Source organism: Buteo buteo, chromosome 4, assembly GCF_964188355.1.
Source record: "Buteo buteo chromosome 4, bButBut1.hap1.1, whole genome shotgun sequence".
NCBI classification, from domain to species: domain Eukaryota; kingdom Metazoa; phylum Chordata; class Aves; order Accipitriformes; family Accipitridae; genus Buteo; species Buteo buteo.
In genome coordinates, this window is record NC_134174.1 from 9,768,886 (window position 1) to 9,782,591 (window position 13,706).

At 37.8% G+C, this 13,706-nt stretch overlaps 1 protein-coding gene across 2 annotated transcripts in view; it reads left to right on the forward strand.

Moving 5' to 3' along the window:
• Positions 1-13,706, forward strand: part of SEMA3A (semaphorin 3A) — a 251,245-nt gene that overhangs the window by 115,747 nt on the left and 121,792 nt on the right. The window lies entirely within an intron of this gene.

The window sequence follows — 13,706 nt, forward strand, 5'->3', positions numbered from 1 at the left end:
CGTGGAGAGTTGGCTGTTCTAATTTCATTTGTTCAAATTAATGTGTTAACTCCCTCTGAGGAGGTAAGTAGTGTGTCACAGCTTGAGGCAGGACCTCTGCACACAAATCCTTTTAGTTCATAGCAGGGTTCAGGCATGCAAATGTTGACATTTTGAAATTGTTTCCCCAGTAGGTCAAATTAGTATTAGTGGCTACAAAAAGAAAACACATCTACCCTGGTGCCTTTCATAATTAGACTAGCTAGAAGTAAACCGAAATGTTTGACATTGTATTAGAAGCCATGTCAGCTGCTGCTGGAATTATATTTGTTTAAGGAAAAAATAAAACAAAACAAAATACTTTATCTATCTCAGATATTGATTAGACAGTACAGGAAACAGAAATGATTACAATAACTTTTGAAAACTCTGGAAAAATTTAACTTTGGAAAAAGTAGTGCGCTGGTTGTACACAGACTGGTAATGCTCCATGGAGGCTCAGGATTCACTGATTTCAAGAACTTGAGATATCCATTCTTGAAGATTTTCCAGTATGCATGTGTCAATAGGAAACCTTTTCATCATCAGGACGAGGAGTCATTTCCCCAGCTATTTTAGAAGTATGAATGTAGTCTGCAACAGAATGTTATGATGCTGCTTTGTAATGTCTTTCTTGGGTATTACTTAGTCTTCAAACATTATAAACATGTAGAAATTTTATTGTGATGTTAGTTTATTCCAGATTTAATCAAAATCCTGCTAGATGATAAGGAGTTTTAAAGATACACTTAGTATACTTCACTTTAAGACTTTAAGTTATATCCACATCTGCTGTAAATTAATTTGGATTTATTAAAGCAGTAAAGCAAGAGTTATACCAATTTCTATCAGCTGAAATCTGGCTCTAGAACTTATTTGGAACCACCTAGTGTTGTTTTAATTTGGAAACACTGAATCAGCATCCTGTTTAATTTTAGGTTAATTGCAAGTTTAAAATATTATTTTTATTTTTATTTTTTTTTTTTGCAAATCTCTGGGGTATACCATTAACCACAATGTGTTAGTGTGTGACCATCAAGGAAAAATGTGAGTTCTCCTTTAACTTTCAGCGGGGGTTTTGTGTGAATGTTCCTCATCTGTCAACAGTGATTCATGGTGTCTTGGATCAATGTGGGCATTTGGAAGCCTGTGCAGCAGTTGACATACATAGACACTTGAATATTGCACCCAAAGGAGCATTCTTTTGGGGCGAAATTAGCAGAGTAAGCAGTGGAGCTGCTGAGAATGAATAATATCATTGGGTCTGGAAGGGTAAGTGGAAAGTGCCCTGCCTTTCCCCCCCCCCAAACATTCTGATTTTTAATGTGTCATTTACATAAACCAAACTTACACTGAGGCTACACAACCTGTGTAAGCAATTCATTAAACTCATTGTGCAGGTGTGGCAATTTGGTACCAATGGAGAATGTTTCCTGAATTCAGGTGAAAAATAGTCCTGTTTTAAATCACTCAAAGTGCAAAGAAATGTAGCATGTGAAACTATGAACTAAATTAAAATTTGCAGTACATTTTGCAGAAGTCATTACATTTTAGTAATTCTCATTTTACATAATAAAGAAAAGAAGCCAAACCCTGCTTTTCATGTCATTGTGCCTGGGCCATTTCATTAATACCTTCAGTCTACAGGTCATCCTGTAAAGGCTTCTGTTCTGACAGGGACTCAAAGTAAATGATATCAGTGTGTTCTCTGATCTCTTTCTTGGTAAGAAAAGTACAGTTCTTGTGGCTTGAGCAAAAAATTATATACTGACTCTCATTGATATTCCACAGGAGCCTCAGAAACATAAAACTTTCATTATTTCTGTTCCCTGATGCAAAATTCCACTGAACTTTATTCCTGATACTAACACTGAGGATAATGATGCTATTGTGTTGATGCAATGAATAAACTATCATTTATTTAGATTGAGGAGACACCTAAGATCAGTGGTGTGGGCTAGTCCTCCTTTGTGCTAGTACAAAGAGAGAGGAAAAGAATACAAAAAAAACCTGACTGGGATTTTTAGCATGGTAGGCAGTCACACCAGCTTTCCCCACCTCCCCTCACAGTTAATTTCACTGAATAAAATATCGTTTGTTTTTGTTACTGTTGGAACGGTATTTTCACTTTCGCAATTGAAATTCATCTGCATGTCACCTCTCTCTTAGTGACATCTGCTGCAGAAGGTAGGAGGAGATGTGGCTGGACATGCTGCAGTTTGGCCATTTCAGCTGATAGCATCCACCAGGAACCTGCTATCAGCTGGTTCAGGTGGGACTGGCCGAGTGCGCTTAGAGTCAAAACACCCTAAAGTTACTTTCACTTAGCTTTGAATCCCCTTCGGAGGCTGCTTTAAATAGAGCCTGATGCACCAGGTGATTTGGTGTTCAAACAAATCCAACTATATTTACACTGACATGTCTTTGAGCAAATGAACTTGTGCTCTGAGGTCAAGCACCACAAAGTTGTATCCGAATCGTGTTACGCATTAAGCCCAGCCAGACAGCAGGTGCTACCTGAGTGCTGGTAATCCGCTCACTTTCCCTCTTCCACCTCTACTGGAAATTGCTGGTGGGTCTTTCTGGTGTTCACTTAAAAGATGAACAAGTTCACTTAAAATATGGACAAGTTACTTCAAAACAAAAGGTATTTAGAAGGAATTAGGGGTTGAAATGCTGTTACAGAAGATGGATTCAATGGGCGTGAAACGATGCTGTTTGCAAATACTTCCACTCACCCGGGGCGGCCCCAAAGGCTTTGAGGAGGGGAGACAGGGTCGGGAGGAGGATGGGTCAGGGAGGCCTCACGGGCAGCCGCGGAGCATGGTCCAGGTGAGAACGGAGTGGCAGCTGAATTACATTTCATCTCTTGCATCTTCACTTTTCTTCTCAAGACTCAAGTCATGGCTGCATGTGACTAGGAGGGAAATAGGCTGCCTCCAACCACAGCCAAAGCAAACACGTAATGTGGGGTTTCCATAATAGGGATTATTCATAGTAGGAGAAGATAATAGGGTTAGGTCAATCAGATAGGGATAGTTCCCCAGAATATTCTCTAAGTGTCCTACAATTTGAATTTCAGGAACTTGGTGAGCCAGAGACTGTGTCTCTAAATTTAATAGCCTTTTAAGGATTTCATTTACTTGATCTTATCACTTTCCCCCTTGAAAACATAAACAATTTTACCATTTACAACAGCCCATGTCAAGAATTTCCACGACTTAACTGTGTGTTGTGTGAAGTGGATTAAGATATTTTGGGGGAGATTTTAAAACTAGTTAAAGCCCTTCACACTATCATTTCTTGGTGCTGTCAGAATTGCAATTCAAAGTTTGCTTGCCTGTAATGCAATTTTAGGTAGAAACACACTCCTCCCAGCCCCTTTGGAGTATGCCCAGAATCCAGAAAATTAGTGTAAAAATTGTATTTAAGGTTTATTTTCCATTTTGAATCTAGCAGTTAACTAGAAATTTCTTGTTCCCCATTTGAGCGTGTAATAATTGCAAAAACATTGAAAGTATAACTAGTTTGGTTTGTGTAACCTGGAAGAAATTTAAAACTTTGATTGATAGAGCAGCATTAAGCATGAGAAAATTCACTTTGAGTTGAAAAATGGTATTGGGGGCTTTGCTGCTGTTTGATTATTAATTATGTTTATGACATTTAGATGGAAGGGAAGAACTAGAAATTCCTTTCTGATGTACAGAACCTAACCTAAACAGATTGTAGGTATAACTGGAAACATTTGATAAATAATGGTAACTAATTTGGAGTAATATTTAATCTAATGTACACTAAATATATTCCACACATTGCAGAACCACAGCAATCAAATACTTTTATCCATGGTGGAACTCCATTGATTTTCATCAGGGTAAATTAAGAGGAAAAATGGGCCTCATCACTTACACTATTCTGGCACTGAATTCTGTGCAAGGAAGGTCTGTGGTTAGAAGAAATCCCTCCTTTATTTTGCTGCAATTAAAGTGCATTAGCAGAGCTGTGTGTATCTGTGTGAGCTACACAGACTGTTTAACTGCAGTCAGTGCTTTCACCCCTTGCTGTATTTCATCCAAACCATCCCTTATGAATTAAAAGAAACAAGACCTATCAGAAGAGAAGGATGTAAATCCAAGCATGAATTTTACTCATCTGTTCTATTAATGTGAAAAGACAATTCCTCGAAGTGCTGGATTTCTGATCAAAGTGAAGGGTGGATCCCACTCTACAAAACCAGATTTTAACAGAAGGAGTGTTGATAGCTATGTCTGAAATTGAAAATATGAGGTCACTGATTTGTACCCATATAAGAAATCCTGGACACAGTCCCTCTAAACCAGCTGCTGTATAAAATATAATGATTTACCTACAAGCAGAACTACCCCAAAGTCTATCTGCATCTTATTAATCACAGGACTTTGAAGAGTTGTAACACAGATAGACACAAGAGTTTCATACATGGTTTTCAAGCATAAAAAGACCTTTTTCTGTAGCAGGTCAAATGCATTTTCCATCATAAATCTGCCCCTGAAGTTCAGAAAACTCAAGTACTACTTATTCTATTTTACAATTTTGCATATGCAACTAAATTTCCAGGGAAGCTTCCTAACCCTACTGTGCATATTAACTAATTCACCTTAGTAAATAATTCATGCAGGTTTATATTGTCAGCTCAGTCATTAAAAAAAAAAAATAAAAATCAAAGAAGGACTTGTTTAATTTCAAACCAAATCTACCTCTGCTAGATTTTCCCCTGCATCACAGTATTTTAAGCTGTAGAGAGACACTCACTCTTGCAGCCTCTTTAGCCAGTGAAAGCGTTCACACCCTCACTCACTGATGGGTGAACCACTGCAGGTTACCCTCAGTCTCACACTCTCAAATTTGACATCTAAATCCTTCACGGACCTACCCCATAAGTCTGACCAAGAGTCAATGGTAACGTGGTTGTCAAATACCAAAGTCACACTTAAAAATAAAACCAGTGAGCTTTTTGAAAATTTCCCCTGATATGCCTAACAAACTTAGCACCTCATATTTATTAATTCTTTTAAATGAGCTCACTGGTTTTTGAAGTACATTGGTTTTATACCTGAAACCAAGATTTCTTTAAGAGTTAGAAAATACTTTAATACTCTTTCCCCTGAAAAAGGAATACACTTGCAGGAGGAAGGATTTTATTATTACAACTGCAACTCCAATACACATATTGACAGTGTTGTTACTTTTGACTCCTAATTGTCCATGGTATGTGAATTGTAAAGACACTGACTTGATTTTGGACTTTCAGGTTCAGTTGTTAGGAATTTAGAATAAAAGACAGTGTTGTTAAGAGATGAATGAGAAAAAAAATGAACTGACCTCACTAGGCCAGCTTTTCAGAAAGGAATTTTCTAAAACATCATGGTATTTTAAGTAGTTTGTTGGTTAATAGTCCCCAGACATCTTGACAGGTTCTGACATTACCCAGACAGTTTTATTTTCACCTGAGAAGTTTGGGTGGGGTTTTTTTTCAGAAATAATGGTTCTTTGGAAAAGGAACTGACTTTAAAAATAAATAAATAAACCTAAAACTTCTCAGATTGTACTTGTGCAAAAAACAGCAAATCGACATTTTGTCTTCACATTAAGTGTATCTATCTGAATTTCTTTCATTGTCATGATTATGACAAAGTATAGTCATATCCCCTGAGCTAACTTCAAAGTAGCTTGCCTGCTTAGCCTGACGTAACACCGTAGTCATTCAACATGCAGATTCATCGAGGCACAATTAGTGAGGACCAAAATCAATTAATCTTTTCTGGCCTCTTAGCCAGTGTTGTTAGACACTACAAGTACATAAGCAAGGTTCAAGCTAGCTCAGGTGTGTCTATACTGCAGCATGGTCAATATTGTGAGCAAGCAGGTGTGCCTAGAGAGCAACAGTTCCTTTCCTGCTTTGATTTTGTTCTGGGAGAAAAAGTTCATGAATTGGAAATCTGTATCTTGCTCTTTTGGGGAACAGCCAGTGAGTAAAAACTGTGTTCCGTGCTATGCTTGGACCCAACCTGTGGATAGGCCATGCAGAGGATAGGACGTGACTGTCTTCCTACCTCGTTCCTGCTTGGCCAAATGAAATACATTTGTGCCCTGGGAAAACAACTATCTGTGCTCTTAGTCATTGAAAAGGTGTTCATGCCTTTGTGATGCGATATTTAATGAGGCAAGGATGGTACTCTTTACAGATAAGGTAATCCTTGAAGTGACAACTACCCACAATTTCCCTTTCTTGATAACCAGTACCGGTTCTGCTCGTTGAAGACTAACTTTCCAGCAGTATCATACAAATAGTTGAGAACTGATGAACTGCTAACTAGATCTGATAACTGAGTTACTTAATGAATGGGATTTAGTTGGCTGTTTACCTGTGCTAGCTCAGACAGTGCAATTTAGAGTCATACAGTGCCACATTGAGCTAACCAAGCTCACCGAGCATATATTACCCAAGGTAGAGGGCCGAGTTAATATGCCTACAGTGTTTCTACTATTTGAGTTAGCATATTTAGAAACCATTCTCATTAGCTCAGTATTTTGCTGTATTTTTTTGCCACATTTTGGAAAACCTTGAGAATTATAGATGTGGTCCTTAACTGCTGAGGGCTCATTGGTACAACACATCACTTCCATTACTTCTTCCGAGCATTCCTTATACCAGCGCAAATGGGAGGTAGCAAAGATGTTACCTACTCAAATCTTAAGCCAGATAATTTTTCTCTTAGACAGATAACTGCTTAGTAAAACCAGATCCTGTTCTCTTTTCACCATCATAAATTTCTGCCCGATTCATCACACACACAAAAAATGCTATAGGTAACATTTATTGTCTGTGATTTTGTAACAATTTTGTGCTTAAATACATGTGGAGTTCACAGTTAAATATGTGCCATAACCTTTCTCACAAAGTCAAATTCATAATATGGGATGTTACAATAATTTTACAAATATATGAAATCAAGCTTTACAAGTCTTTGTTTAGCTCAGAAGTTAATATTTCTCATGTTTTATAAGAAAACAGCTGAGCAATAGGGATAATCTGGATTCACTTTCAGAGAAAAAAAGGACAAATAATGCAAATAATAAAGGGAAAACAGGTTGGCTTTAAAAATCGAAATGTTTTATGTCTTTGAAATATCATGTGACCCCTTCAATTATTCAAATCAGAAACACTTTAAGGGCTGTCATGTAGCTAAATAGCACTGACATTAATGAGCTAAAATCTTCTCTCAGTTTTACAGTATAAAAAACATATGCATCAGTATTCTGAAGTCAAAGGAATCCATGCTTATGCCGGTGCAACTGAAACAAAACATTGGTGCAACATTCCTCCTTCCAAGTATCTGGTTTTAATCAAACTATACTCATGGCCCTCAAGTTTTCTTTGCTGCAGTGGAAGGTAGGCAGGAGTGTTTCATTTAAAATACTTGGTTTACATCATGAGTGCACTAAAAACTGTATATCTTGTCCTAGCTACTTCTAATTGATAAATTGTAATGAAAACATAGTTTCCTGAACTATGTTTCTGAACTACATGTTCTCTCAGAAACAAAGAGTTTACAGCAAAAAAATAAAAGGTTCATTTTTTTTTCTCCTTCTAGTAGAGTTCGGTGAAACCAGGTGATTGGCAACTGTTATGATAAGGTAGATGAAGAGGATGAAAGCTAGGACTGATTGAACAGCTGTGAGAGGCTCTGTTCCAACTGTATTTTGATTACTGATAAGATAACCCTCCCTTTTCTCCCAGTGATTTATCTCATTCAAATTACAATAACACTGAATTGCCATCAACAACAAATGCTGTGTAGTTTCAAGTTTATCTGGCTCATAATGTAGCAAAAAAACAAAGGTGCTGATTACAAAAGTTTTCATGTTACATTTCTAAAAATGGATAAACCACTTATTGCACTATGTGATCTCATACACTTTATAAACCTGTGGATTTTTTTCATTTCAGATAAAACTGATCACTTTCTGATATTCCCAAGCAGTGTAATTCTAAAATTATGTGAAAGCATAAGTTTTTGGGGGGAGGGTTGATAATTTTTCTGTGTCTTTTTTCTTCTGCTCCTAATATGAAATCAAAGGCTAATTGTTAAAAATAGTTTGGAAACACTGGAACAGTTTGGATTTACTAAAAGGCTGATAGCCTGACCAGTTAAAGATGTAACAAAACAAAGGCTTCTGCAATTATTTTTTAAATTATTTTTTTCTTTTTTCTCAGATGAAATATTAAACAATAGATAAATTAGCTGGCCTTTGTTTTAATTAATTACTTTGTAGAAGTTTCAAATATACCATAGACTGTTAGCAAGATTCTTATTTTTCCTTAGAGTGGGCTGCTGAACCATTCTTCTCACTAAGGGCTAGATCCTAAGGTCCCAGTGATGTCTGAGGTGTAGATGAAAGAAAGTAATTGAGGTATAAAGTAATGAAATCTGGGGGGGTGGGGGGGAGAAGTTATTCTTCAGGCTATTGGCCATGTTACTAAGCATTAGACTTGGATGGGGTCAAGCTCACCTGATTTCAGACACCTGACAGCACCCATCTGAGTTCATTTCTGTCAACTTTTATAATATATGGAAATACCCCACTGACATACCCCACTGTATGCGTGGCAGCTGTTGTCTCTTTCAGATGGGGAATGGACTCACAACAAATCCGGTGCCTTTTCCCTGCTTATATCCCTGGTTTTGCCACATAAGCTCTGCTGGCTAACACCTTGCAGGAAGCTGTCTTGATTTCCTGCCAGTCCATGCCTTTTCCTTAATGTTTGACAGGGGCAGACTTTACCATCTACACTCAGAGGAATAAAATGGGGAAGCTACAGGAGCAGTTGGAAGTTAAAATAGCCACTTCGTTCCATGCATGGTAGAATTAGTATCTTAGAATTCAGCAAATAATCACTCAAAGAGTAACGACTAATGTATACCCAGGATTATTTAGACAGATATACATGCTGATATACAGAACAGACACAATATGTGTCTGTGTAAGCAACATATGCATGTGCAAACATGTGGCCACCTGATACTCTGTAGCCAAAGTAAAAGCCTGGCGAGAGAAGAAGGAAATGTTCTAGCATGAAGTTGTGGGAGGCATTGCTCACAATTCAGCAAAATCCCTGTTTGATGGCATAATACACATTGACTCATCTTTTATCTACTGCTAGGCGATATGCAGTGAGATCTTATCGCTGCTGGCAAGGGAATGAAGGTTGAGAATTTTGTGCAACCTGCAACCCACTCATTTGATTCACAAGCATGTTATGACGAGCAGAACTGCCTGTGTAATCCAGTCACTCTGCAGAGTCACCAGTAATAGGACAGGGCCAGATCCGAATCCTAGTGAGGAAACTGGGATTTTTCTAGAAACTGATTTTCCTAGAAATTGGCATGGTGCTTTGATCCTTATCAACAAAAATAATCTTGGCCAGCATGTTATTGTGAAGTCTGTAACAGGAATGCAGGCCAAAGCTCACAAATTTTCTAACTTGTTACACAGACAAACTCCCTCTCACTGGAAAGATAGTTTGCCTGGTAGTAGATAAGTAAAAATAAGATGGTTTTCTTTTGTTATGTTCTCCTCTTGACAAACTCCGCTGAAGGAACACAGACATATAACAAGGTTTACAGTGGAATACCAACCATGGATAAAGCAAACCTCAGGATTTGCCTGACTGTATTCATCTTAGCTATAGCTGTGGTTTTCTGGCTTATTCTTTAATGAAAAGCGTGTCATAAAAATAAACCAAAGCTACATTCCTTGTGCATGCATATCTCCACGGATTTCATTGCAGGAATTTGGCCCTCTGTGCACATACATACTATTAAGTTGTGATTCCATTAGCAAATTAAATAACCGTGTATTAAAAGGAAGGCAAGAGTTAGGGACTAGTTTTCTTCTGTAAATTTGCCAGCTTGGTCTGGCAAAGTGAATGTTCTGACACAAGTCAGGCTGGATCAACAGAAACATCAGTTAATAGAAGAAAGACCATGCAGAGTCTACAGAAAGGCACATTGAAAAAGGTCAAATACTTCAAGCCTGGACACTGGCAGAGAAAGGAGAGTAAGAGGGAGCAAGCGAGTCAGGACTGAATTAAAGGTAGTTGAAGTGAAGTGGTTAGTAGAAGAATCTGGCCCACAAACCTTGAGAAACTCAACCTCCAGCTGGTTTCTGCGATCATCGCAAGTGAAAATTCATTATAATATGATGATTTTTAAGATATGGTGCATTTCAAACCGTTAGTTTTGGTCACCTGCAACATTCTTCATAAATGTGGGAAGCAAGCACCAATAACAAAAGCAATGAAGTCTTCATTACCTTCAAAATATCACCACCCACTCTAAATATACCTCATAGAGGATTTTATAGACAATACTACAGTCATAATGTGCAGTGGTTAGTTTTATAGGGTTCATTCATTCCTGTTCAAAACAACAGACATGACTACAGCTGAGGATGTGTCAAAAGGAAATAAGAAAATGCTCTCTGAGCAATTACTGAAGAAATGGTACTTGGCTGCAACAACTGATGGGAGTAATGTTGCCATCTTTGCAATAAAAGTAACTGGACAAAGCAAGTAAAAAAATGACTTTAAGGACAGGCAACCATTACCTGTCTGCATAGGTCATAGATATGCCAACCTTTAATAAGAACAACAACAACAAAAAATGGAGAAGGATTAGGGTATGCATAGTCAACAGTATTAATTCAATTGACTTACTGAAGGCATTCATAATTTTCATCTTGTCATTGCAGTGCAATCTTTGCTGTAAATCTTGGTTTATTTTAGCACTGATCAGCCATGTACCTTGCCAGCATGACTGATCGGCATTTAACAGAATTGGTGGATGTCAGTGCCCTTCTGGGAGTGTGCCCTGTCACTGGTGTTTCTGTCATTCTCTCAGCAACAGTCACTGGCTGGATACTGAAAAGACACTGGTGGTAAACACTCTGAAACTAATGAATTTGAGGAAGTGGAATACTTAATTTGTATTGATTGTGCAAATGTCATTGCTTTGCTCTTCAACAGCCCTTTCCAGAATGTCATATGAAGCCATATTCATCACTGGAGGAATACATGTAAGTTAGAATAATCAGCAGAGGAACTGCAGAGATTATTTGGGTTTTCACCTCTTAGTTGTGATGTAACTCAATCCTAACTAAATTAGTAGTGAATGAGAATCATCAGCACCCAAAGGACATTTTTCTCCTCAACCTATATTCTCAACTTGACTCCTGATAGGGAGAAACCTGATTTCACATGATTTGAAATACACTGCTTGGAATATGCTTAGGCCTAATCTGTTGGGCAATAGACCCTGGAAATCTGGTCATCTCCTGCAAAAATCAATAATAGGACAACACAACAGATACTGGATTAAAACCCAGGAGAACTGTCCTAATCTTAGAGAAGGCAATGGTATTTAGCTTTTAATTCGACTTTAAGTTGCCTGTTCACAAAAAAACCCCACCATTGTTACCTTTAACATTGTTGCATACTCTAAAGAGTCACAGAAAGTTAAAAGGAAAAAAAAAAAAAATTCCCTGCACAGCTACACCTGGTCCTTTTAAGTTTTACTGTTGAGACACATGAACGGTGAAGATGATGATGTAATTTACTCTTGGCCGTAATAAACCTTAGGCTCCAATGTTATGATCTAACATTTTTCATGAATATTAGAAAGAAAAGAAAACATCAATCACCATCTGTGGATGTGAAGATTTAGAACTCAGCATTAGCAAAATCACATCAGGCTGGTTTTAAACCAAGTAGCTGTGTGCCTAACTGGTCTTATTTCAATTTACATCAGTTTTACATTTGTGTAACATTGACTTCAGCAGACACTTGTCTTTATGCCGCAGTCACAAAGGGCAGAATCATACCTATGGGAGTTCAAACCAAGAAAGATGAAAAAATTACAAAGGTTTTTGACAGCTGTATTATAAGAAAAATGATCAGATACAGATGACAGCAAAGCATTTCTAGCCAAGAGAGTTCTAAGACAAGTTAAGCAATCAATCATCTGCATCACTCACTATTCAGCAAGTCGACATTCAACATCTGAATCAGTCATTACAATGTAAAGAGAATTAGTAAAGTCTCTAACAAAATGCAAATAAGTGAACTGGAGGACAATACAGTCAAATTCTAGAACTTGGCAGGAAGCCAGAAGAATTATTTTGACAAGACTGCTTGGGGTGATTTGATTTCTTCTTGTTACATTAAAAAAAAATAATAATAAATTGAGAACTTAAGTCTTGAGCAGTACAAGTTTTAAAAAGTATTCTGTAATACAAATGTATAGTTATATGTAGCCAGAAAAAAAACATAGAATAGGGAACAAAATATAGTGCATGCTCTGACACTTTGCTACACTGCTGTGCAAATTAACTCTTTTTGGTGCTGGTGAGAGTTTTTCCAAATAAGTGCAAAGAATACTGGGGCAAAGCTAGCCTGAATGGTATGCAACTCTTAGTGTTATCCTTACCTTCCTTGAATATGTTGCCTACTAATTCTTGCCATTATAGAGTATCAGCCTGCTTCAAAATCCACCTGGTATAAGTGAATGTGAAAAATAGGTTTAACATCTGTGGGACTACTAAGCTGCAGGTGCTGAAAATCTTTAAAATAAGTACCACTATTATGTAGGTCCAAAAAAGCCCCACCTAACATCTTACTTGTTCTGGTGAAAATAAAAGAAGGGGACAAAAAAGAAGGAAAGCGAGTTTAAAAAGAAAATTAAGCAGAAGCTTCTGTTTTAACAGCAGTTTGACCTTGACTTTTAGCAGCATAGGGGATGCTACCTTACACTCACTCATCAATTGGAGGAATGGTGGAAAATGGGAGTGTTCTTACTGAAAATCAGAAAGTCATAGCAGGTAGCTGCACTGTTAGGCAAATCCTAGACATCTAGGCATTCGGCAGCTGTTTTGAGAGGAGCGACACTTGTCCTTGGCTTGCACATACGGCAGAGCTAACACAGACATCGGATGCCTCAGGGTCTGGCCATGCCATCTACCCATCAGCCCTTGGATCCCGATGTTTTCACTCCCTTTTGCATCCGTCCTCGTGGGTGCTGTGTGAGGAGCTGCACTGGCGTCGATGGAACTGCTGCTGCTCCTAAAACTGTGTTTGCCTCTGCACATCACTTGAACCGCATCGGATTTGTCATCACAGGGAAAGTTTCTTGTCAATGACTTACTAGCGCAGACGTGACTTGAAATGATAGAGATGGTTTGGCTTTGGTCCTTATATGAATGTAGATAGACAGGAATAAAGAAAGAGCGTTTTCATGAAAGTTTATACTAATATGGTCTGTATTATCTTATGGAAAAAATATTTTTAAGCGGTTTCAGGAACATGCGTATGCCTTTGTTAATGTTTGTAAACAGCTAAGAGGATTCTGTAGATCCTTGTACTTAAAAAAAACCTGTCCTTGGCAAGTGCAATGGCTCTGTGAGGAGTATGAGAACTAGAAGATTATTCTTGAGTTTAAACAGAAGCAAAATTACCTTCTCTAGTTTTCTTTTTGTGATGGATAAATACACAATTCCAAGCAAGGGAACAACACACTGCCTGTGTCAGTAAGCTGGGAAGATAATATTACATGTAAGAATAGATTGTACATGTTATTTTTTCTTGTCAACTA